We start from the raw sequence: 27,152 nt of genomic DNA, 5'->3' as shown, positions 1-27,152 counted from the left end.
ATGAGGTTCGGGGGCGCTAGTACCAATAGCGGTAATAGCGCCAATGGTAATATCACTGAAAATGGCTTTAGGGCCGGTGTATTCACCTCCAGCTCAGAGCAGGAGTTGAATGTGCTGGAACGCGGGAGTGGGTGGAGCGGTACATGCGGCTGTAATAGCGTTTCCGCTGCATTTTCCCGCTCTGCCCAACTCATGAGGAGGACAGTCTTTTATTTGGCCATCAAGAAAATGAAAGCACAGGCATCACGAGAATTCAATAATGCAACATTACCTAAGCTAAGGCACAAATCTTTAAAAAATTGTGGGCGCAATCATTGACGAAAGCAATGGAAAGTGGCATCACATAAAATGAACACATGAAAGTGAAATATGCAAATTATCATTTGGCCTTCCCTGATTGAATAAAGTGAGGGTGGATATCTTTACAAAATGGTCACACAGGACTCTTTAAAGGAGGGGTGCATCAGAAGTAATCTGTGGCACACCGTTTCATATGGTGTCATTCACACACCCATTTTCCCAGGTAATATTACTTTTTTGGTAATATTAGTGGCAAATGGCATCTTAACATATAGCACAAACCATCCCCCAAAACGGTAGGAACATTAGGCATACAGGAGGACCATTAAGTATACAGGGTACTGACCTGTTAACTTTCACTCCAGTTCTGAGATTTCAAAGGGCCTGTGGGGCAAAAGACATGCACACCAATTTAGCATAGATTGACATCATCAGAAGATACATCACCAACCGGCACATTACAAGGAGGTCTTCCCTTTTTGACACTCTTTGGGTAAGATCAGAAACTGTGAACTGAACCCAATCTGTATTTTTAAGCAAATCACCCACATATTTTCCCAACTTTATTTCACATAAATGTGTGCTAATGTTTTGGTTCAATAAGCTGCAATAAAAGTTGATAGCATGCATTCGAAATTACACAAGGAACACATAATCTACCTTGAAAATGTATCCATCATCTCAGAAACATGTACTTCTAAATGGCTACATCTTAATGCTCTGCTCACAACGAGCGAGAAGTTAAGCAGCTGTTTAACAATGATTAATCCCCCTCACCAACCCAAGGAGGGGAGTATTATTTATTACATGTTTACTTCTGACACCACAGCAGCAAAGAAAAACGTTAACAATAAATAGGTTTGTTCAACTGAAGAATCCCCAAACCAACATGCAGTTCAGGTCATGCCCTGCTGGTAACCAATTGGCAGAGGCACACCCCCATATAAGTCCATTCCTCAAACATCAACTAATTTTCTGCAGCTGCATTACACCAGACGCCAACCCAGAAGACTAAATGCTGTAGCATATAGACGTGATCCACGACCAACTCTGAGGACCTCGCTTACCACGGCATCATAGAACGATTATCTTCTTGACTGGACCACCTCACCCCTAAGCAAAACATATAAAGGATGGTTCGGCAGCACAATATCCTCGTCCTTGTATTTAATAGAATCTAAACCCCCTCTCATGTTAGTGAAGGGGATTAACCATTCTATGTCAAGACAGGAGGCTTCATATTATGCAAGTTTAAAACCCTTGCATCACATTAATTGCAACATGATCAATATGTTTGTGGCAAAATGTTTTGAACATGGACTCTCTGGACCAATCAGCTGCCTTCAAAATTTTCTCTAGACTTCCACCCAGGAAAGCGACTTTAGAGGCCATAGCACCCCTAACCTAATGGGGCCCGAAAGAAGAAGTGTCAACTGCTGCTTCTTTCCTAACCCACCTGGCTATCATGGCTGGGGACACCAGTTTGTGGGGTTTCCTATAAGAAATAGGCAGCTGACAGGTATTAGGAGGCCGAAGCTCCACTGTCTTTAACTCAAAACAGTTTAATCATTACACCACACATAGTTTTGGATTCTTAGGAAAAGCAGGTGATGTAGATAGAGTCCTGCGAAAGTCGCTAGCAGCACCAGGAAGATCTGAAAGTTTCCAAATCATAAGGGAAAGATGCGCCTGATAGACCAGCTCATGAGGGAGACCTGTCAGGTCCATTAGAAGCTGAGGGTAGAGAGGGAGAAGATTAGCAATATCCACAGCCAACTCCAACAGGGCTGGAGAGCACACCTGAGAAGGCCAAAAGGGAAACACCAACACCAACGCTAGCGTCACAGCCTGTCTGCGCACTTGAACTAGGACCCTGGCTATCATGGCAAAGAGGGGAAAGACGTAGGATAAGGGAACCGAGCAATCCTGGAGGAAAGCCTCGGTTGCTAACGCACTTGGATCTGGCCTCCATCTGTAGAAATGGGGAACCTGACAGTTGAGTCTCAAGGCAAAGAGGTCCACTTGAATCGGACCCCAGACGGACAAGATCTTGGCAAATAGAGCTTTGTCCAACATCCAATCGCTCCTGTCCTGGAGATTTCTGGAATTCCAGTTTAACACTGCATTGTTGACCCCTGGAAGATACTCCACCTTCAATAAAATGTCCCTGGAAAGGCAAACATGCCAGAACTCTCTCGCCAAATCTGCTAGGGCCTTGGAACAAGTTTTGCCCAGATGGTTTATGTACCAAACTGCTGAAATATTGTCCATCCGAAGAAGGGCGCAGTAATTCCCCTGATCCGTGAGAAGACTCTTGACATCAAAGGAGCCCGCTAACATCTCCAGACAGTTGATATGCAGCCTCTTCTCTAAACTCAACCACTTTCCGCCCGTGGACACCTGTCCTATCTTGGCGCCCCAGCCTGCTCTGCTGGCATCTGACTCCAGAATGACATCCGGAGTGGGCCCAAAGATCACTCTGCCATTCCAGGCATCCATATTCCTAAGCCACCAAACGAGTTCCAACCTGGCCTCAGGAGACAGAACCACTAACTGAGAGTAAGATAGACTTTTGAGAAGATGCTTGCCCTTGAGCCGTTGCAATGCCCTGTAATGGAGGGGAGCCGGAAAGATGGCTTGAATGGAGGCTGACAACATTCTCACAACCCCTGCTAGCTGTCTGAGGGAGACCTTCCCTTTCTTGAGGAGGAGGCAGATTTCAATCCTTATTTTGGAGAGCCTGCAGTCTGGAAGGAGGAGAATACACTGCTTGGAATCTATATTGAAGCCCAGAAATTGGATACATTGTGTGGACTGGAATATGGACTTCTTCGCATTTATAACAAAGCCTAATGCTTGTAACAGAGACACTGTTAAACCCAGATGAGTCTGAAGAATCTGAAAACTCTTAGCTAGAAGGAGCATGTCGTCCAGCTAAATGATTATACGGATCCCTTTGGAGCTGAGGTGAGCCATCACCAGCTTCATTAGTTTGGTGAAGCACCATGGGGCTGACAAGAGGCCAAACGGAAGGGAGGCAAACTTCAAAGTGCGAGATCCCTGATGGGGACGAAAGACTAGGACTACCAAGCATGCATCTTTGAGGTCTATCTCGACCATCCAATCCGCCGGGATAAGGGTATCCCTGAGGAGATGAATTCCCTCCATCTTGAAGTGTTGATATACTACAAATTAGTTGAGGGCTCGCAAGTTTACGACTGGGCAAAAACCCTTCTCAGACTTCAGGACTAGAAATATTGTGCTCAAAAACTGGGATGTTCTGAAGGAGGATGGAACCACTGCCCCCTTGAAAATGAGGTCCCGGACCTCTGCATCTATATTAATTTCTGCTTGGCCTTGGAGAACACGAGGGGAAGAGGAACACAGAGAGTTGACAAAGAGGGGGAAAACATTTATTTGAAAACCCCTTGCTGTTTGCAACACCCAGGGATCTGAAGCGAGTGCCTCCCACTGAGGAACAAACCTGGCCAACCTGCCCCCTAAACCTTTGTGGGAAGAAACATTTAAAACATGGTGCATTACCTAGAGCTGTTCTTGCTGTACCAGCACCTATGCTGGCATGTCCAGTGGGATCCCCTCTGGGGGTAGAACTCAATCTGGGCTCCCCGAACAGAGGAGGAATTGTGTGCATCTCTGGATGCATACTGTCGGTGATGGGTAAAGCCCTAGGGGAAACGGCCAGCGGAGCGGGCTCTACCTGTTCCGGCCCTGTCAAAATGTTTTGGGGCAAAAACCTTTTTCATGTTGACCTGTGCCTTATCCAAGGCAGTGCAGGTATGTAGATAAGCTGACAGGTCCTTGATAAATCAATCGCCAAACAAATTATGCTGGGCCTTAGGACCTGCTTCCCCTTCCACCATATCTGCTAATTTGGAGTCCAGGTGCATAAGGAGAGACTTACGCCACTCCTTAGAAACAGCAGCGTTGGTATTGCTGAGCAGGCAAACTGCCTTCTGCACCCTGCCCCGCAGGGTTTGCAAATCTACAGGGGAATTTGATAAGGCGGCCCCTTCAGCCAACTCAACAATCTGCTCAAGGGCCCTAAGACATCCAATAACGTATCCTGGCAGCTCCTCCAGGCCTTATCATTCCCTTTCTTGGACTGTTCGATGTCTGGGGTAAGGGTTCCTTTGTCTGGGACCATTGGTCTGGGACACTCAGAATGCAGCTTGTTCCTATCCTCTTTGTGTAAAGGACGTCTAACCTAATGGTTCAAAATGGCACTCTGAGGGGTGTCATTCTGCTGACATTGGATGTTGAATAAGGGACGGTTGTTATAGTCTAACAATGGCCCCTGGGATAGACCTACAGGTCCCCCTTTTTCTTACATCTTTTACGAGAAGGGTCAGAATCCTCTGAATTGTCCTCAGAAGACATGGGAGCTGAAGGGGCACTAAAGGGAAGCTGAGAATGACATGGCCAGATGGGGGCTGACTAGGACTGAAAGGAACCCTCTTTGACCAATTTACGCTTTTGAACCCTTCCCTGGGGAGGAACTTCACTGGAAGAGCTAGATGGACTGAGTTATCCTTCCAAATGTTTAGATGTCTCGGAACACTAACGGGGTACATGCACAGGCACCAAAGAACCCTCCTCAGACGGAGGATGAAAGTCAGCAATCTTATTTACGAGCCTATCAAAGGCTGAGGCCAATGTGGAATTAAGGTCCTGAAGGGCAGAGACTAGATCATTTTGAATAACTTGAGACACAAAAGGCTGGGAAGGAAGGGCTACCTCCCCTGAACCTTTATTAAGAGTGTCATCCCCAACCTCTCACTTTTCTTCGAAGGTCTAACTTGTGTAGTGGCATCAGCTGAAGAAAAAAAAAACACAATTATGGGAAGAAAGGAAAATAAATAAAAAGAGGCCACTAAGTAGTGAAAACAAACACTTTAACAGAAAACACTGTGTAACCCAGCCTTGCAGGCAGGGTTTAATACGTGTAGAGAAATAAAACTCAGCACGAAGCACTGGTGCTGACACACACGCCGAGCAGGCATTATTTAAAAGTGCTTCCTTGTAAGGGTTAAGACAGACAACTTTATGCCCACAGCGCCCCTCCAATCACAGCCCAGCTGAAAGCTTGGAAGCCAAGCATGCCGGGGAAAAGAAAAAGAACACCCATGTGTTTTAAATATCAGATGGGGCCTGAACGCCGAGCAGGCCTCATACAGACGAAGCCCATTTGACAATGGGAGGGGCTGACTTCCCCACACAAACAGACACGCTTGCCGAGCAGGCCGTGTGTGAAAAGTAAACAGAGTGCTCGGCTCTGAGGAAATGGAATGCAGGGGGCCGGCGTTCGTGCTAATGTGACCGTTGGAGGCTGAAGGGTGAATACATTAAAGCAGTTGTCGCACATAGAAAACAAAAACTTTAGTGTAAATGAGGGACAAACGAGCCTGCAGCCATGTAACTACACGCTTACTGTAACAGAAGAAACAAAGTTTCTACACTGGAAAACACTGATAGCAACAAAGTACACAAGTGAATACAAATGTACTTGGCTTGTGGTGTCAGCAGCAAAGAAAGAGGAGTTGATATTTGAGGAATGGACTTACATGGGGTGGGTCGCTCCCTATTGGTTACCTGCATGGCAAAAGCTGACCTCCATGTTGGTTTAGGGATTCTTCCCTTGGATTTTATTAGTACTATTTCAGTTTCAGTTATTTATTGTTAAAGTTTTTCTTTCCTGCTGTGGTGTCAGAAATAAATATTTAATGCAGAATATGAAGCCGCCTTTCTTGACATAGAATTGGGGGACATATCCCAAGAAAGTGTGAGTTACGAGCTCTCCAAAGCACACATATTTTTTTCATAGTCACAGCATATCGTTTTTCATAGTCATGACATAGCAGATCTTTAAAAGCTATTTCTGTCGCGTTCTTATCTAGCTGAGTGCTTTAGTATCTTACCTTTTGATCTGAAGTCCAGTGTTCGAGTCCTGTCTTCTCCTGGAAAACCAGACTAATGGAACATTGCATCTTTTCTGTAAATAGAGTGTGAGGAGCCCGGCTGCTCTCATTCATCATGCTGTCAGAGGAATACAAGCCCATTCCTTTCGACTACGGCTGCTTCTGGTTAATAGAGAGGAGGGGAAGCTAGATGGCCTTAACTGCAGCACAATATAACTAAGGTAAAAAGATGTATTCATTGACTTTACAGAAACAGTCACACAATATAAAATACACGTTTTTGTCAACTATTTCAGGATGCATTGTATTTTTTAAACTGATTCCTTTTGCTCATCTGAATCATTGTGTCCTCAAATATGACAGGGAGCGTTTAATCAATTTACACTGGAACATGTACTTTGTTTTACCTTCTACCCAAGCCACTGGTGAATTTTGTTAGCAAGCTCTTGATATGTGTTTTCATTTTGTCCTGCTAAAATCGAATAAAGCTTTGCCTACTGGCTGCTTTGTGTCATCATTAGCTGTGTGCGCTACCCTCTGTCACCATCCCATCCCTTGTGGACCCCACTCCACTCCACCCCCATCCTCTGTGTGCCTCCGTGCTTCAGACTGGTAAACCCCCCTCACCACCACTGTATCCAATTATTTTGGTATCTCCTATCTTCTCTAACTGCTTCACTATATCCTATCCGCCTCCTATCACTAAATCTGGCCGGAAGAAACTTCAGAAGGACATATTGGGGTCCAACCCAGGCCTTCCTATTGCAGACAACTACGTCATGGCTTCCGCCAGAGAGACTCTTGCTCACATCCTCTTCTTCGTTAATGCATCTGAACTATGGACTCGCTACATGGTCAGCTTTCTCTCTCCTATCGCCTCTTCTCCCATTAATGGTGGCACTCACTGGGAAGTTCTCCTCCCCTCTTCACCATCTCCAGAGTCATCATTAATGTCTATTTCAATGGAAGTATAATGGTTCAGGGTCCTCAACCCAATCTTCTTCTCTTTGACAGGCTCCTCCCTCGCCTCTCTAACCTTACCTCTCCCTCCGGCCAGGATCCCTTGCCTTCTGTTCCTTCCTCCTCCTCTGCACAGGCCACCTTTTCAACTGTGCCTTCCTCCTCCTCTGCACATGCCCCCTTGCCAACTGTGCCCTCTTCCTCCCCTTCACAGACTCCCTTGCCCACTGTTCCCTCATTGTCCACTGCACAGACTCCCTTGCCCATTGTGCCTTCCTCCTCCATACAGGCGCCCTTAATTTGCCATACTGTCCTGGCTCACTTGTCATCCTTGGCTCCTTAGCAATCCTCCACTATCCTTCTCGCCCTCTTGCCACCCTCGGGGGGTCCACTGTCCCCTGCACCCCTCCGAGGAAGACCTTAAAAAATGGCAAGCTGCTCCACATTGCTCTGCCGTCTAACATCAGCAACTTCCTCAAACTCATGGATCTTGATGTGCTCACCCTCATGGAGACATGGTTCAAGGATAGCTCCATCACAAGCTTTGACACACTCCTCCCTGAAGGTTACAAAATCCTCTCTGCGCCCAGGCCCAGGAAGACAGGTGGGGAAGTTCCGTTTATGTTCTCAGAATGGATATCTGTGTCCATCAGCCCTACTCAGGCCTACTCCTCCTTCGAATGCCTAGTTTGCATACTCTCACTCTCTCCTAAATCTTCTCTACTTATGGCCACCTTCTATCAGCCACCAGGGCAGTCCACTCTCTTCCTCTCAGAATGGGCTGACCATGCCTCCTCTCTACTTTCCTCCTCTTCTCAACCCCTCCTGATGGGTGATTTTAACATTCATCTGGACTCTCCTGACTTCTCAGGTCCTTTCCAAAACCTTTGTGACTCTCACTCCCTCTCTTTCCTACCCTCTGGCTCCACGCACAACAGAGGCCACACTTTGGATGCTCTCATCTCTACTGACATCCCTCTCTACCCCAGTCACTACCTCTCTCACTTGGACTGACCACTCTCTTCTCTCAGCATACCTGAAACTCAACTCTCCTCTTGCAATGGCACGCCCGGCAAAGCCACTCGGCTTCAGAGTCACCAGACCCATGAAAAAGTGAGAGCGGCTGCCTTTGCCTGCACCTACTCTCCTCCTCCCATTCTGGCAGCTGACTCCCACCCTGACAAAGCCCACTTTAACTTCAATCTCTCTATCACCACCACTCTTGATACTTTTTCCCCTGTCATGACGGTCCGACTGAAGCCTTGCAAAAAATGCAACTTGTTGTACAACTCCGATCTGGCTGCCCTTAAACGCAAATGTAGGGCAGCTGAGCGGAAATGGAATTCATCGGGTGAACCATCTGACAAACAGGCCTGCAACCTCCTTCAAAGGCAATATCAACTCTGCATCCACTCCAAATAAGAGTCTTTATTCAAGTGCGCATCTCTGCGGCATCAAGCAACAAGGCCAAACTTTTCAAAGTCTGTAAGGAACTGGCCAATCCTACAGCAGCCTCTTCTTCTGTCACACCCATCCAGGACCTTTGCTTGTCCCAGGCTGCACACTTAATCACAAAAACCCAAGGCATCCTTCCTCCCTCTCTTCCACACCATAGCACTCACCAACATCGGAGCCTCCCTTTGCCCCCCTCCACTCCCCTTCTCTTCTCTCTCACCCGTCACACCCGATGAGGTCTCGAGACAAGTCTGGTCTATGAAGGCTTCATCCAAACAGGTGGAACCCTGCCCCTACAGAACCCATTAAGGACAATATTGACTCCCTCGCCCCAGCCTTGGCTGATCTCTGCAATATCGTCTTTTCCACAGTATTTTTCCAAACTGCTCTTAGACACTCCCTTGTGCACCCTCTGCTCAAGAAACCCTCTGCCGACCCCTCCATTCAGGCAAACTTCCACCTTATCTCTATCACTCCTTTCCTGGGGGAAATCCTAGAGAAGTTGGCTATCTCTCAGCTGCCCCTCCACACTGAATCTATTGGTTGCTTCCACGACCATCAGTCTGGCTTTAGAGCATCCAGAGGCTCAGAAACCGCTCTTCTGTAAACCTGTGAAGACCTGCTCTCAAACCTCGGCACTAACACTTCCTCTGTCCTCATTCTCCTTGACCTTTCCTCTTCCTGTGACATGGTTAACCACAACATCCTGATCGCACATCTCTGTGACACCCTGGGAATCACAGGTCAGGCACTAGCATGGTTAACCTCCTATCTCTCTGACTGCCCATCCCAGGTGGTACTCAGAGCCTTTCACTCGACTATCACTCTCTCAACCTGTGGCATTCCCCAGGGATCTAACCTATCCCTCTTGTTCTTCAAAGTCTAGATGGCTGCCTTGGCGTGTGTGATTGCCCCTTTCTGCGGATGACATGCAACTAAACTTCAAGCTATCCTCAGCCACCTCTTCCACCTCGCTCATATCTGACTGTCGGTCCGAAATTCAGTCATGGGGTGCTGCAAACAACCTCTGCCTCAACACCAGTAAGACTGAGATAATTTGCATTGGGACTCCTGCTCCCGCTTTCCCACTCTCACTCTGGCCCGCCTCTTTTGGTCCTGCGCCCGCATCCACCTGCGAGGTAAAAAACCTTGGGGTCATCTTCGACTCCTGTGTTGCTCTGTCTCGTCTTGCTTCCAAGTCGAACGCTTTTCCCCTGAGATATCCTCCCAAGACAATAGCCTCCCTGCCATCCTCCATCTTGAGCCTGATCTTCTTAAGTTCCGGAAACTCCTCAAGACTTTCCTCTTCTACTCTTCCTTCTCTCCCGCTCTACCCTGCTAACCTACCTCTCTGCTCTTTCCCTCTCCCCTTCCTTTTCCTCACAGCTGGCTGACTGGCTGCCTGGTGTACCGCAGAGTCTCACAGGTCCCAGGCAACCTCACCAGGCCTCTCTCTCAATTGCCCCAGGGCCGTGCACTCACCCCACCCTCACTCCTTTTGAGAAATGACTGATGAGAGTGGCTCTCTCTGCACTGACTCCACCGACTGGGGGCACTTGGACCTCCCCCTCCCTGTATCCATCTGTGCACTTGCACCATCCGTATGCACTGTGCCGGAAGATCGTCTGTCTGATCCTCCTAATTGCACTTGGTAAAACTGCAGAGTCGCCTCCGGGCCTGTTTGCTGTGTCTCAACTGTAATTGTATTATATACACCTACTCTGCCTGTGCAGACTATTACCGTCTCAGAATTTGTAGGGCTCTGATTCAACTGTTGTTTTTCACACGTTCCCACCCTACATGAGCGCTTTGAGACACTTGCCTTTTACATAACCATTACCATATCTGATTATATCATTGTTTAAAATGAAATAACTATGTTAATGCGGCTTTCCAAAACGTTTTACATGGCAGCCTATCAACAGTGAACTGCAAAATGACAAATCCACTACTTCAGGTTTTCAATTGAAAAAGGTTTGGCAAATGGAAACATGGAAGTGTGTTTGGGTTAAACTGTGGGCATATTATTTATATATTTATTTATTTGTTGTTGCATTTATTTACAGCGCACTCAACCCAGAGGCATCTAGGTGCTAGTTATAGAAAGTGCATTGCACGTTTATTTCATATGTGCAGTAATGGTACGGGGGGGCCAAATCAGATGTGCAATAAGCATAGAGTACAAAATCCGTCAGTGTATACATTCTGGAAAAGCCTTGCCTCATAGTACTGGGGGCTACTTCAGGCTGCAGACAAGCAAGAGAGACATAATTGGTGTAAATATGTCATTTGAGAGAGGCTCACTTCATAGGCATAGTGAGGTAGGTAGCAGTCAAGAAACCAGTGCAGCGCAGGCTGATAAGTCATACAAAATACAAAATGCAGGGCGAAGCTGAAAAGGCATAGCCGGGTAGGTTGAGGTTATCGTACATATGCTGTGCAAGGCTAAATCAAGCAGAGGAAAATAGTTAAAATTACAGGAGTAGCACGAGGTAGATGCAACATGCAAGCGGCAAGTGCAGCGCAAAGCAGAGTCTGGGAAGAAGTGTGCACAATACATCGAATGGAACAGTAGAGCTGGTCCTGATGGTCATATTGGGATATGGTAATGGATCAGGAAACCACACCAGTGGCCTAGCGCTGCATCAGGCGTAGAAGGCAAGAGAAAGTCTCCAGGGATCGGTGCAGCAGGTCATGCTCACATCCAGTAAATGGTGGGGATACTAAGCATAGTCTGTGTAAATGTATTGATGTCGCCTTGCTCCCGCAGGGATGTGCACAAGGGCATGGGGGTCATAGAGCATGCCATTAGGAGTACACAGGGCGAAAGAGGACATGAATAGGGTAGTGATCAACAGGTCAGACATATGTGCGGAGAGGTAAAGATGAGCGACACTGTTGTGCTGCACTGGACAAGGTAGTAGTGAAAGTGGTGAGCATCAGGAAGAGGCTTACCTTTGATGCAGTAGGGCAATAGAATGTAAAAGAGGATGGCAGATCATCATAGATGCGTCTCACGGGTTGTGATTGTTGTTAGGACCTTTCTATGCCGGACAGGGCCAGACAGGGGTCTCAGCCCCCGGCCTTAGATGTAGGCCTTTGATAGGGGCCGGCCTCACCTGCCGGCTCCCTGGAGGCAGCCCCATCTGTATGTAGGGCAGCAAATCAAAAACAGGCAAGGGCGAGCAATCCAGCAGGCCCACATCAGGAGCGAAGTGTGTTGTCAGATCGGCATCCATCTTTAAAGGGTAATCTTGCAGTGGTAATCAAACAAAGATCATCTGGGCTTACCTCCCACATGGATCGCACAGAGCGGGGCTCCAGAAGGCACTCCTGTGCCTTGATCTTATTGCAGCAGGGCCAGACAGGGGGGTCAGCCCCTGGCCTTAGAAGTAGGCCTTGGAAGGGGCCGACACAGCTTTTGAATGCTGCTTGCTGCCTTAGATGAATGGGGCATTGGAAATCACACCTGACCTAGTTTATTGACCAAAACAAAATGGACTTTAGCACAATGGGCCCGGTTACAAGGTCAGCAGTGTGTTCAAAAGTGGGGGTAATTCCGTTGCCACTATTATTTTGTGGTAACAGACTTTCTGCCATTTTTACTGCACTGCAAAGTTCCATGTTTAGAACTTGACATGGACGATTTAGCTGCAGCAAAAATTGTAAAATCTTCAATATAAGGCCAACAATCTTAAGAAACACCATGACAGAATTACTGTTTGCAGTAATGGAGCCAAAATTCCCATGGGGACCTGCGGATTCAAAAAATGAGGGTTAACATTGCCTTCTGACTGTATGAAATCCTGTGGTAATTCCACATAACCAAGTGGTTGTAATGATAGAGAAATGTACAGTAAATCTATAATCCAGAGTGCAGCTAAAATATTTAGCCTAGGTAAATTTTAGCCTGCAACCATTACATTGTACTAGGTGCATTTATTTAGCAAATGGATTGAACCTAGCCATGCCCTGAATTCATCATCTCCAAACTTAGCTGCAGCTATGCAACCAAGAAATCAGCCAGGATACGTGGGTATGTATCAGAATCCACGCTCTTCAGATCTAGCCGAAGGCACTGCCACCCACCCACACATATCCACTATCAGACACTACTCTACGAGACATTGAACAACACCCCTGCCATTAGAACGCAGCTATCCACAATGAAAATGCATTCTAGCTGCACACATAATGACCCTCCTACCTCTCAGCACCTGTCCACTAAAAGCACCACTCTAACACACATTGCACAATCACCTCTATCATAAGAAAGCAGCTATTGCCCACGATAAAATGTGGTCTAGATGCAGACATAATGTTTCTCCTGCTCTCAGACTCGCCTTAGACTACCTCTCAACACCCATTCGCTACATGCACTACCCTAAAACACATTGAATTGCATAACACACCTGCCATTAAAATGTAGCTATCCCCTACAATAGAATTCGGTCTAGCTGCACACATAAGCGTTTTCTCCTACTCTCACATACTTTCCAGACTACCTCTCAGCAGCCGTCCACCACATGCACTACACGAAGACACACTGCATAACACCTTTGCCATACAAAATGCAGCCATTCCCATGATGAAACTCAGTCTAGCTGCACACATAATGCCTCTCCTGCTCTCAAATGCTCCCGGTACTTTGTCTCAGCACCCATCCTCTTCCCCACATCGGTGGCTAGCAAGGACTTGGTCACCCCTACTTACCTTTATATTGGCTAAAATGCACAAACATGTTCTAAACCACTCTGACAGATTTCCCATAGCTAGACTTCTGTCCCCCCGAGAGAATTCAACCTGCAGCACTTTGGGGACATACCAATGGTGAACGGTGCTATACAAATGACAATAACATTACAACATTGCATTACATGTTCAACTGAATTGTTGGCAAATTCGTTATGATGGGAAATTACTTTTTAAGCGGGTTTAGGTTGGCCTCCCCAACAATAGGTATAGTTTCAGTATTCTAGGGGACTGGCTTGGGCCTTGGTTCAGCGTTATCTGCAGAGTAACATGCAAAACAGAGTAATATAAAGTCATTGTGCAATTGTAACAGAAGATACATTGAATATGTTTTGGTCAGCACTGTATGCCATACCAAAGCAGTTCAGGATGCTAAATCCGAGCATGCTGAATACCTGTGTCATCGAATTAGATGCCACACTCTTTCCGTGCCTTAGGTATATACTGTTACCTTGTATCTTCCATCTAGTGGTATAATGATTGCCACTGTTTTCCTGCACTCCTGTTCACTGCTCAAAGCCTACAGCTACAGGAGCAGAACAGTAATGAGGAGTGAATAGACAGGTGAGGATCTAAGCAAGTCAAGTGGAGGGAAGCAGTGGGTGTGAGGGTGTCAAGCCATGGTGGAATATTAAAAATAAGTGCTCCTGAAGACTGCAGAGCCTGCAGGTAAACACAGCATGCTCTACTTGTTTCAATGGCTGGTTCTGGGGTTGGAAGGAATGAAGGTGGCCCAGGTGTAAGACAATGATAATCATTAATAATTAGATCAGGTGGCAGTTGGCACCGAAGGTTAAAACATGCCAAATGACCCTCTGCCAAATAGCATGCAGTGGCAGCCTGTGTAGTGGCCGTGTTGGCATAAGAGGGGGTGATGAAGCTCTACTCTTAATGGTAGATAGAGATGTTTCACATGTGACTCAAGACCACTAATAATAATAATCATATCAGGCCTAGCGACGAGGCTCATTATATAAGGGCACTGCGAAGGAGAAACTACCCACAGATAGCCCAGTGAATGAACACTGGCATGCCATACATAGACTGACGCCACTCCCATCCACTCACACTCACACACACACACACACACACACACACACACACGTGTCTTTGTGCCGATCTATGAAATCTCTAAATCTGGCGGCCATCTATCTGGTGGGACCATACATACCTGCTTTACAATGTCACTTAGCAAAATTGCTCTGTGCATGAAGCACACATTGAGTAGTTGCTGAGCGGTCATACAAAATGCAATGCATGAAGACTCTACCCTGCCTGGGTGATAGTTACTGTTATCTTAGGGTGTGCAGGCTTAGCAGCAGGCTGGACAATGGGGAACCTGTAATGGAACTTGTCCCTCGGGCCATATCCTGCCTACACCTCTGGATACACCATTTGCTGCTCCCTTCCTTGGACCATCCAGAAAAACAGAAGTGGTTCTGGCAGTGTTGGCATATATATTTCTACCGCTGTTCAGTGCCAGGGATGAGATGTTCCATCTCTGGGGCATCCAATTGCAGACTCTTTGCAGAGAACTTACTGTGCAGCCGTGCCCAAATCAGTAATCTTGCAGAGCCCATTCCTTGTCAGGGCAGCATAATTCGGCTTTTTTACTTTGCTGCGATGTGCATTGCTCGTGTCACAGCCAGACAGATGTGCATGAGCACATAATAAATATAATCCCTAACAAACTCTGTGTGCAAACATATGCTACAGAAATGTTGTTGCTATTCAAAGTTACCTTGCACAAGGGGCACATGATTATTCAGTCACAAATATAAATGATTTGACATTAGCTCAGAAATGTAAGTAGATTCATTTAGTAGATGTGTATCATATTAAATAAAAGACAAATATTCCATCTCTTAAAACCACACCTTTCCATGAGTATTTTTTTTAACAGCCATACCAGTGCACATTTTAAGAACAATCAAACCAATGAAGTGGGGTAAGGGGTTCCTTCTATTGTCAATGTGAGCACTAAGGGACCCTCAGGGAGCACTGGCATGATCTGGTGGAGAACATGCAGTTTTTGAGGGACACTGCTGATGACGAGGGACGACTGTGAAGGACTGAGTTCCCATTGGACAGGGTTTAGAAATGTATCAAACACTAATTCTTAGTTATATATGTTTGATTTGACTTTGCTAATGGTTACATTATAAAAAGATATATTTTTAATTTGGTAGACCATGTGACTGCACTCATAAATCAACATTGTAAAGCGCTACAGCCATAAGCAGTAAGCTGTATGCATTCCCTTTGTTATGGCATGCTTGATGGTGAAGACATTTTCATTGCAGGGGATATTGTGATTTGTATAAAGTCAATCTTCTGAATAGCTTTAATGCCGCAGGCATATATTTATGTTTGAATTATTGATGAAGCAGAAAGTCATTCAAACAAAAGCAGCACTCATGGTGAAGCATGACAATCCAATTGCTGAGTACTTTGCAAACTGGATAGAGGAGGTGAGAAATGAGAATAAAAACCAATGGCAAAAAGAACAGAGTATGTGCTAACTAGACATATGAGGAGGAGCCCAGCACCTGCCTTGGGGTGGATAAGTAATTCAAAAAAGGTAGCAGGTGCTCCTCTCCAGAGAGAACATGGCATGATAACCTGTTCTGAGATGAGAGTTTGCAGCACACGGTTTTTGCTCACTGTACCGTTCACAAATGGGAAATATCCTTTGCATATCAGTCTTTGTCCCGCCCACATGGGCAGTCCAGCACCGAAACGCTATGGCAATTCCTCTCTGAACTAAAGTACTAACAGCAACCCCATACAAGTGTTTCAGCCTTGTTGGGCATCATCAGTTAGGTGAAGCTGTGCCTCTCTGAGCACAGTGAGCAGGGAGTCCACGTCTGGTTGCCCCCAGGTAACTTAGGGTGACCAACCCCAAGTTCCTTACAAATATTTCAAAAAAGGTAGCAGGCGCTCCTTTCCAGAAAGAACATGGCATGATAAACTGTTCTGAGATGAGAGTATGCAGCACACGCTTTTTTCTCACTGTACCTTTCACAGATGGGAAATATCCATTTGCATATCAGTCTTTGTTCCGCCCACATGGGGTGGATAAGTAAGAGGGAGCCCAGAACCAACCAGCACATGTGTGTACAGAGAAGGACACTAGCACCACACAGGGGTGGGTAGCAGCAGTTTTTCCTATTAAGGGGACAAAAGCATGTGCTCCTACCAGATGCCCTGGTCCCAGAGTTTGACAGTAAGGTTTGGTTACATATGTCTCCACTATCAATCACAGTGCTGAAATCCTGTGTGACGATTTAGAACATGTATGTAACTAAGCAAGTGACGTGGTTCCTGGAGATCAAGAATGGGAGAGAATTGTGCACAGGGTATTGGGAGAAAAGCAAGGTATTAATGGCCTTAAAGGAGAGGTGGTATCTCAAGGATCTGTGGCAAGCAGGTGTAGAAACAGGCTGCAAGGACAGCTAGGCGATACCCTTAAGACTGTGCCTTGTAATGATGCATCAATGCATCATGGAGTAAGTCAGTGAAGGAAACAAGGAGAGACCTGAGCACTATACACTCCAGAGTACTCCTACATCCAACCAGCATACACATGAACTCCCACCTTTCAACAGTAATAGCCGCTCAAAATCTCTAGTCACAGTGATTACCAGACACACCTCCTACCAGACAATGCCAGAAGGCAGTCTAATGATCTGTTATGTTCAGATTATGTTTGCTATGTGTCTTTGGTATTGCACCAAACAACCACTGTAGTGGCCTCAGAGCCCCAAGCGTTGCCCAGGTGTTGGCATATTCAAATCCCTCCCGGGATACCCAGACCTTAGTCTGTGGGGGGAAAAGAAGCAATGAAAAGTAAGGGGATGGGAAAGAGGGAATAGGCAAAACAGACAAACTGAGAGGAAGAAATGCGCAGAGGGTAAGAATGCTCTTTGCTATCCTGGGCGCATGTAAATCCTGCTAGTGTCACCGTCGATATATTTTGCAGGAAGAAATGCTGTGTCCCAAGTGTTTGGAATGAATTGACCTGTGTTTAAGGCCGAGGCGTCAGGCAATACTGAAATGATAAATGGAAAGATGTTTTGATGTATTATGGGCAAGCACAGTGTTTGGTATGGCTACAACACTGAATCACTGCTGGGAAACCTGATCATACCATAAACTGTGCCGAAAACTACATTCCCGTGACTTATGCTAAACCGTTTTTCTTAGTAATAAGTAAAAATAAGAAACCAGTATTGTGAACAGGAAAGTGCCACTCAAATCTTTTGCTTGAACTGGATCCATTGATGGACCGGAAGTTTCTTCCTAAATTCTGAAACAGACTTTTTCCATGATAGGAAAACGACTACACGTACTGCTGCATTTTGCGCCATTGCAAAGCGCTGCAGCTGGTATTTAAGACATCCTACCAGGAGGCCATTGCAATAGTCCAGCCCGACATTGGCAAGTGAGCCCACACCGAGGGAGAAGTGGTTTCAGCATTTTCAGATGGAAATGTACTGATTTAACCATCTGATTGACAGGCCGATTATACCCCAGATTAGACTGCCAGATGCACCCTAAATTCTTAACTGACTCTGTGCATTTTAGATATTTCCATATATTGAGGGGCATGAAACCATTTGGAGGATGGTTTCTAGTTTCTTCTTAGAGCGAAAGATAATTATTTCTGTCTTATTGGGGTTGAGTTGGAGATTATTATCCAACACTCATGCCTGAATTGCCTCTGCACATTTCAAGATGTTTTCCACTGTCTCTACCGGTTGTCTTCGGCTAACATATATCTGCATATTTTCTGTGTATGAATGATACTGCAGATTGAATTGGGCAAAGGTTTTTAGTACAGGGCAGATGTAAAGATTAAATAGCACCGGTGACAGAGAGGAACCCTGAGGACCTCCACAGGTAATGGTCAACATTTCTGATAGAAAAAGGCCCATTTTGACATGTTGCCTTCGATCAGTCAGGAAGGAATCAAACCATCTCTGTGCTTCTTCGGAGACGTGTGCCACTTCGATTAATCTGGCATTGAAAATATTAAAGTCAACTGTGTTGAACGCTGCCGACAGGTCTAGCATGATGAGCATACTGACATCACCATTATCTGCATTTTCAGGTATGTCGTCCCATACCTTAAGCCATGCTGTCTCAATCCCATGTCCCAGCCTAAAGCCGAACTGGAGTGTATCTAGAATATAATTGCCTTCAAGATACTTCTGGAGTTGCGTAGTCACAACCTTTTCTTAAGTCTTAGTAGGCCACACTAACCCAGCGATAGGGTTATAATTAGCCAAAATGTTTGCATCCAAACTGGGATTTTTCAGTAGTGGCGTAAGATATGATTTCTTTAGATCCTGTGACACACAGCCCTGAGCCAGCAATGCGTTCACAAAGCTTTGAAATGATCTGCTCAGGACTTATGAGTGTTGTTTTGCTAGGTATGCTGGTATAGGATTGTAACTAAGATTAGTGGGTTTTAAAGCACCAATACATTTCTCAATGGTTTCCTTTCTCACTGGGGAAAAATTAAAGTCCATATTCAGAGTGTTCTCCCCGGCCTCATGGGCAGAGTGAATCGGGCAAGGTTCACAGGTGAGTTGACTGTCAATATTCAGTCTAATCTGTTCGATCTTGTCAAAGAAATAAATATTAAAATGATTAGCCATCTTCACACTCGGATGCAGACAAGTATTAATACAATGGATATTCTGTAGGTTTCTGATAACTTTAAATAGTTCTTTTGGTCTATTTTGTGTTAAATTAATCTGTTTTTGTAAACTTTTTGACTTTGCCTTTTTAATCTCCTCTTTATAATACTTTAAGGCTAACTTGACAATTATAAGATCTTCTCTAGTATGGGTCGGACACCATTTCTTTTTTCGGCCTTCCAATAGTGTATTTGATGTTTTTTCAGAGTCTCACTGAACCATTGGTTCCCTTTTTATAGGAGCAAAAAGATCGCAATTTGCTTGTAGCTTTTGTATCAGGCGTGTGTATTCTACTGCGCCTTCTGACTTGTCATACTGTTCTGAAATGTGTAACATCAGATTAGCATCTGAGATTCGGTCCTGATCTTTTTTTTCATGTCTATTGATATTGATATTTTATTTGTATCGTGCTCGTACACAAGTGTTTCAGAGCACGACAAGGCAAGGTGGGGGAACAAAGGAGAACAAAAACAATGGGCCTCATTACACGGATGGCGGTGAACCATGGCGCTAGAAGCGCCATGGTTCATGCCGGTAAAATACCGGCACCGCCTTGGTGGAAAGGGGAATTACCGCCCTATTCCAAGGTTGGCGGGGCGGTAATTCCCCCTTCCACCATTGCCCTTCCCCATTCCCATTTTTGCCCCATAGGGCTCTATGGGAATGGGGAAGGCGCTAATTATGGTACCGCAAATTGCGGTACCGTAATTAGCTCCCTGGTCCCTTTGCGGGTTGGATTTTTAACGCCTTCAAAAAGCAGGCATTAAATTCCCCAACCCGCAAAGGGACCTCGTAGTAAGGCGGTAAGGATTTACCGGTACCGGTAAACCCTTACCGCCATCCGTGTAATGAGGCCCATTGATCTTACTAGGCCCAGTGACATTGAGAACGCGCAAGTGAATGGGAGAGGAAGAAGGTGAAAGTGCATGGGGGAGGAGGAAAAGTGCTGAGCAAGGAGAAAATAAATAAATAAAACATAAATAAATAAATAAAAACAACACGCAGTGATAGTGCAGCCAGCAAGGGGCAAGTGCTAGGTATAAGGCAGCAGGCAGGGTGTGCCAGAGAAGTGCAGAAGAAACAGGTGGGGGGACAGTAGGGTTACAGATAGAGGCCCTAGTGTAAGGGATTGCCAGGAGGCAGTGCAGATAGGTGGCAGGGTGAGCAGGTACCTGGGCCCGAGAATCAGAGGGTGACCAGGGGCACGAAGAAGAGACAGAACAGATCAGCAGGGGCGGAGAGAAGGCCGAAGCAAAGAGGATTGTCCTGAGGTGCTTCCAGAACCAGAGATGGTTTACCTCAAGTTTAAGAGTGACAGGGAGGTTGTTCCAGAGGAAGGACCCGATAATCTATGGTAGGTGGTGTTTTGCTTCTATCTACATTATTCATTACCATCCACTTAAACTGGACCATAGAGTAATCGGACCAGCTAACTTGCTCAGTAGCAACGTTATTTAAATTGAATCCTCTAGGTATTATAGGATCCAAGCAGTGTCCATTTACATGAGTGCATAGGTCCGATAGGAGACCAAGGTTGTGTGAGTCCAGGAGACTTGTGAGCTGTAGACAGTCTGCATTTTCTGGCTCCTTGTACCAGATGTTAAGGTCTCCCAAAACAGCAATGTTTGGCTAATTGCTTGCCTCCACCCCAGATAAGTATCCATAGCCTTTAGGAACGTGCTAGCTGGACCCGGAGTTCTATAGCATAAAATAATTTTAAAAGACGCATTTGATGAGAATTGACAAGAGCATGCTAATACATGTGAAACATCATCCCATTTCAGGGTACAGGTATTTAGCAAATAAATACTATCTGTATAGAAAAGGCAACCCCACTTCCCCTCTTTCCCTCTCTGTTGAACCATTTAGTAAGATAGTTAGTAGATGTCAATGTATGAAAATGTGGCTGACATGTGTCCGTAAACTAGGTTTCTGTGATCATCATAAGATCAATATCATGTGCTTGAATTAAATCATTTATAGAAACAGCATTTTTTATAGCTGACTGGGTGTTAATACGTGCTAATTTAAAGCACTTGTCGGCTGATGTCGCAGTAGGCAGGTTGTCAGCTGGCTCTGCCCACATAATCCTTGCCTCTATGATTTTGTTCAGGGTGCGAAGGGACATAGAACCATGGTTAGTGTCCTTAACTGCGAGCAAAGCTTCTGGCGAGTAGGAGTAACACATACTGTGAGGTAGAATCAAGACCAATAAAAGTATACAAATGGCTAGCCCACCTCTTCGTGCTGGTGTCCAGACAAGGCTTCAGTGTACACACACGTATGCCACGGACCGCCACAGACCAGCTCGACTCAGTCGCGCCGGCGCTGTTGAGCCCGTTGGATCAGAAATAGCCTGAAGGACTACAATTAACCCTGGGAAATGTAGTTCGAAAAGTAGCAACTTCACTTCAGATGGAGTCTGAATAATGTTCCACTGCCTATTAAAATGCTTTTAGCAAGTTCCCAACAATATTCGCACCAATAACACACTTAAGACTCAATTTATGTTAAAAAATATATTTCAATAATAAAACAACTGCAGTCTTCCTAAAAATGCTATTGTTCTAAATTCAAAATGGCAATATTTTTGCTAAGCAGAAAACAGTTTTGAGTGAGCTAAGTCACATAAAGGTGGCGTGCAATTAAAGTAATCATCTTCCAAACCATAACTATATCAGTCCTTAAAATTTGCTCATGTGCCTTTTATTTTTTTCCTGTCTGTTTTGTCCCTGGTCTATGTCACATTCTTTATTTTACACCCTCATAAAATGGCTCACCACTTGTTTTTACCTTTGTGCTATTGTACAGTCACCCTTTGGGGAAATACCTTTGTTGCCTGTAAATATGTTACTGTAAGTCATTTCTGATCAAAACCGACATCCCTATTATTTAAATAAAAACAAATAGAAATGTTCCCTATATATTCTGCATGACGCCTTCATAAATGCCATACACACAATTCATCCAAATTCACCCTATTGAGGAACTTGTTCTCCCTTTTGGACAAATTCTTTCTAACAAGCACACTTCTCGACCAAAATCTTGAAATGAAAATGAAGGGGTTGTACTAGGCCATGTCCTAACAGCTACACAATGACCACTTCCATTAACTGTTCACCTTTTCTTACATCATATCCCCTGTTCAGCATTCAGGTGGGGTGTAATATTAACATACTGATTCCATGGCGCATTAGTCCAGCCATCTTAGTCTATTTTAGCCAGCTCATCCCAAAAGTACACTAAGCGCTGTTGTTACCTTAAACATACTTTTTAAGAACACAATTCTAACAGTTATTTTTTTGTGCAGGTCATGGGAACCCTACACATATTCTTTAATTTGTCCTACTGCTTGTCTCCATCAATACAAGAAAGCTATTATACTGCTCAAGGCTCTGAATCTGCAGTCCAACATCAGTCACTCTCTTGGTTGGTCACCCACCAGTCTACAGAATCACAGAGCCCATTTATAAAATGCATGATTTGATGCAGGCACTTTGCTTACATGTAATTAATGGAATCCAGGCAAGACCTCCGAAAATATGTCCCACTCTCCATGGTTTGTGCATGCTATATGGCTGCCTGTATAGTGTCTGTGATCTGAATTCAAATCTCAGGTGACCTTTTCATTTATATGGTCCATTCCTCCTTTAGTAGCCCAACTCCTCCAGCTGTATGCATGCTTCTCGTTATATACTAGGTTCCACCTAATCTCTCTCACTGTTGGTCACTGTAACACCCCATCTCAGGAATGTTGCATGTTGTCAGGCCACAGGAAGTATATGTAAATCCACAGTATTTTCTGTGTATATGATGCAATCCTCTGCAATAGCTGACCTATCTCATGCTCCACCTGCATGTTCACCCCTGCAAACTAGCAGCCAGTCTATCACCTTAAGAGTTAATCTTTGCAGGACATCCATCTCACATAAAAACAGAACTAGCACTGAGCACTAACCTAAATGAAAGTACACATGCAAAGATGTTGGGGAAGGACATGAGAGACGTCATCAGCAGAAGACGATAATAAATGAGAGCATATAGAGAGTTTGAAATTGCTGAGAGCTATTTAGCTCCTGGTTAGAGGCAGGGGTCACGGTTGGCATGACACCAACAGCTACCAGGAGCTACCTTTGCAGAATTGTCATTTGGGGGACACCCTGCAACCCCTAAGGTTTCCCTTGTTACCCCTGGGATCGCCATAGCTACTCCTATTTTTATTTTATTTTTTTAAATGGAAGCTCCTGGGCTGTGGCCAGAGGCATGTGGCTCTTTGTTTCTGGGGTGGCTGGCTTTCTTGTTCAGGCCTCTTTAAAAAAAAAAACAGGGTGTTCCACAAGTGTAACACTTTGAGCCGTGACCTAAATAAGAAATAATAGGAATAACGAATAGTCTTTCTGGAATTCTATATAATAATTCCTAGACTAGACTTGTTAAAGGTTCATTTCAACCGCGCTTCAGGGTTCCATGTGATATTTTTGCCGCACAAATATCGCCATACAAAATTTCACCATATTTTTGTGGCGAAAATAACACATGGAACCTGCGGGGGACACCCCCGCAACCCCCCGCACCTAATATTTTCGACACCAAAAATATTGCCTATGGCCGTTCCCGACTACCATATGTACGGCGATATTTTTGGTGGTGAAAATATTACCTGATACCCGCTTCAGGGGGTGAGTCACTGATTTAGTCTGATTTTGTCTGTTCTTAAATACCTCAAATTGACGATGCAGACAAAAACTATATGTATTTTGCTTTTCACAAGTTGCATTTATAGCATGTTTTATTCTGCCGTCATCTCTGTTACGATCATCTCAAGACATTCCATCTCGGTGTCCTCCGACACTTGATAAAATCCTTGTGCCTAACAGCTTGTGTAGAGTGCAAAAATGTTTGAGCATAGCACATCAAGTGGCCCTTGATTTCATGGTGGAGGCGCTCGCATTGAGCAGCCAGCCAGACTGTACCAATTGTTCTCGTCTTGCTTTCTTCAAATCAGAGGCATAGAGAAGGAGCTTGCTGTGAGCCGTTAGCCACACTGAGCTAATGGTTCTCTTATTTCTTCAAATCAGAGGCATAGTGAGGACACTCACTGTGAGCCGTTAGCCACACTGAGCTAATGGTTCTCTTATTTCTTCAAATCAGAGGCATAGTGAGGACACTCGCTGTGAGCGGTTAGCCACACTGAGCTAATGGTTCTCTTATTTCTTCAAATCAGAGGCATAGTGAGGACACTCGCTGTGAGCGGTTAGCCACACTGAGCTAATGGTTCTCTTATTTCTTCAAATCAGAGGCATAGTGAGGACACTCGCTGTGAGCGGTTAGCCACACCGAGCTAATGGTTCTCTTATTTCTTCAAATCAGAGGCATAGTGAAGGCGCACACTCTGAGTAATCAGCCACACTCTGCTAATAGTTCTCTTCTTGTCTTCTTTAAATCAGAGACATGGTGAAGGCACTCACTGTGAGCAGACAGCCACACTGTGCTAATGGCTCTCTTCTTGCGTTCTTCAAATCAGAGGCATAGTGAAGGCACTCGCTGTGAGCGATCAGCCACACTGTGACAATGATTCTCTTTTCTCTTTATTCAAATCAGAGGCACAGCAAAGACTCTTGACATGAGTGGTCAGACACACTGTGCTAATGGTACTTTCTTGCTTTCTTTAATTCAGAGGCATGGTAAGGCTCTTGCAGTGAGTGCTCAGCCACACCATGCTAATAGTTCTATTCTTGCCTGTTTCAAATCAGAGGGCTAGTGAAGGCGCTCACAGTGAGCCACACTGTGCTAATGGTACTAATGGTACTCTTTTTTTACTTTCTTCAAATCAGAGGCATAGTGAAGGCTCTTGCGGTGAGTGGTCAGCCACACCCTTCTAATAGTTCTATTCTTGCCTGTTTCAAATCAGGGGCATAGTGAAGGTGCTCACTTTTAGTGGGCAGCCACGCTGTGATAGTGTTACTCTTTTTTCTTATTGAAATCGGAGGCAGAGCGATGGTGCTTGACGTGCGTGGTCAGCCACACTGTGCTAAAGGTTCTCTTCTTTCTTTCTTTATATCAGAGGCATAGTGAAGGAGCTCGCATAGAGCGGCTAGCCAGACTGTGCTAATGGTTCTCATCGTGCTTTCTTCAAATCAGTGGCCTAGTGAAGGAGCTTGCTGTGAGCAGTCAGCCACACTGTGATAATGGTTATCTTCTTATATTCTTTAAATCAGAGGCATAGCAAAGGCGCTTGCTTTGAGCGGCCAGCCAGACTGTGCTAATGCTTCTCTTTTTTCTTTATTGAAATCATAGGCATTGCGATGGTGCCTAACAAGCGTGGTCACTAATGGTAATTTGCTTGCTTTATTTAATTCAGAGGTATAGTAAGGCTCTCACGGTGAGTGATCAGCTATACCCTGCTAATAGTTCTATTCTTTCCTGTTTCAAATCAGAGACATAGTGAAGGCGCTCGTGTGAGTGGTCAGACAAATTGTCAACTGGTTCTCTTCTTTGTTTCTTTAAATCAGAGGCATAGTGATGGTGCTTGATGTGCATGGTCAGTCACACTGTGCTAGTGGTAATCTTCTTGCTTTCTTTAAATCAGAAGCATAGTGAAGGTGTTCACTGTTAGTGGTGATACACACTCTGCTACTGGTTCTTTTCTTGCCTTATTTACAACAGAGGCCTCGTGAAGAATTCACTGTGAGCGGTCAGCCAGATTGTGCTTATGCTACTCTTCTTGCCTTTTCACTAATCAGGGGCATAGGGAACATGTACGCTGATAGCGGTCAGCCATAGTCTACCAAGGGGTTCTCTTTTTGATTTATTTGAATCAGAGGCATAGAGAAGGTGCTCCCTGTGACCAGGCAGCCACACTCTTCAAATTATTCTCTTCTTCCTTTGTTTGAAACAGAGGTCTAAAGAAGGCACCTACTGTGAGTGGCCAGCTACACTGTGCTAATGGTTCTCTTCTTGCTTTCTTTAACTCGGAGGCATAGTGAAGGCACTCACTATGGGCGGTCCACCACAGTCAATGTTTCTCTTCTTGCTTTCTTTAAATCAGAGGCATAGCGAAGACGCTCACTGTGAGCAGTCAGTCACACTCTGCTAATGGGTCTCTTCTTGCTTTCTTTAAATCTGATGCATAGTGAACATGCTTGGTGTGAGCGGCCAGCCACACTGTGCAAATGGTTCTCTTCTTGCTTTTTTTCAATCAGAGGCATAGTATAGGCATCCTCTGTGAGCAGTCATTCACTCTGTTAGTGGTTCTCTTCTTTTTTCTTTTTTTCAATCAGAGACATACTGGAGGTGCATGTTGTGAGCGGTTAGTCACAATTTGCTAATGGTTGTCCTATTGACTTCTTTGAAACCGAGGAATACACGTTAGCCTCATTCCAATTGTTTTCTTGCTTTCTTCAAATCAGAATCATTGTGGTGGTGCACAATCTGAATAGTCAACACCTCTGTGTTAAGGGTTCTATTTGTGCTTTCTATGATCAGTGACATTGCAGAACTGACGGCTCTTAGCCGTCGGCCTGCTGTGGTAATGGTTCTCTTGTTGATTTCTTCAAATAGGAGGTATGGTGGAGGTCCAGCTCCACAAAGTCTGCACAACTACATTTGTTGCTCTATTCTTGGTTTCTTCAAATGAGAGGTACATATTCTCTTAGTGAACACTCTACAAATGGTTCCCATGCTTTCTTTGAATCAGAATATGGAACTCGCTCTGTTCAGGTTTAAGGCTGGTATGATATCATCCTCTTGGGAGGGGGCCTTAAAACTGAAAGGATGTTTGTAAGTTTGTCTAGTGTTATGGTTGGTGACCTGTGCAAAGGGATGGTGAGGATGTCAATGCGAGACACAGTGTCATCAATCTGGCTTCAGATAGGTTTTGATTTGTTTTTGAAGGAGTCATTGATTGTGTTAGATCTTGCTATAGATGTGGCATTGTGAGAACTGTTAGGGGGCTGAAGCACAGCTTGATGGCCTTGTAGAGAGTTTTACTCTTGTTGGAAACTCTGGCTAAGATTGTTGTGTAGTGATGTATTTAGGCTGTGAT

At 45.1% G+C, this 27,152-nt stretch overlaps 1 long non-coding RNA gene across 4 annotated transcripts in view; it reads right to left on the bottom strand.

Moving 5' to 3' along the window:
• LOC138547073 (uncharacterized) overlaps positions 1–6,448 on the bottom strand; it is a 53,669-nt gene extending 47,221 nt beyond the window's left edge. For all 4 annotated transcript variants that reach the window (XR_011290992.1, XR_011290989.1, XR_011290990.1 and 1 more), the window contains exons 1-2: positions 6,237–6,448; positions 647–684 (exon numbers count right to left, since the gene is read on the bottom strand). This is a non-coding gene — a long non-coding RNA (uncharacterized lncRNA). The remainder of the gene's footprint in view (positions 1–646; positions 685–6,236) is intronic.
• Between the last annotated feature and the right edge of the window lie 20,704 nt (positions 6,449–27,152).

Source organism: Ambystoma mexicanum, chromosome 1q (genome assembly GCF_040938575.1).
Source record: "Ambystoma mexicanum isolate Mex_15411 chromosome 1q, UKY_AmexF1_1, whole genome shotgun sequence".
In the NCBI taxonomy this organism is placed as follows: domain Eukaryota; kingdom Metazoa; phylum Chordata; class Amphibia; order Caudata; family Ambystomatidae; genus Ambystoma; species Ambystoma mexicanum.
Note: the sequence above shows the minus strand (reverse complement) of the source record. Positions and strands in the feature narration are given on the sequence as shown.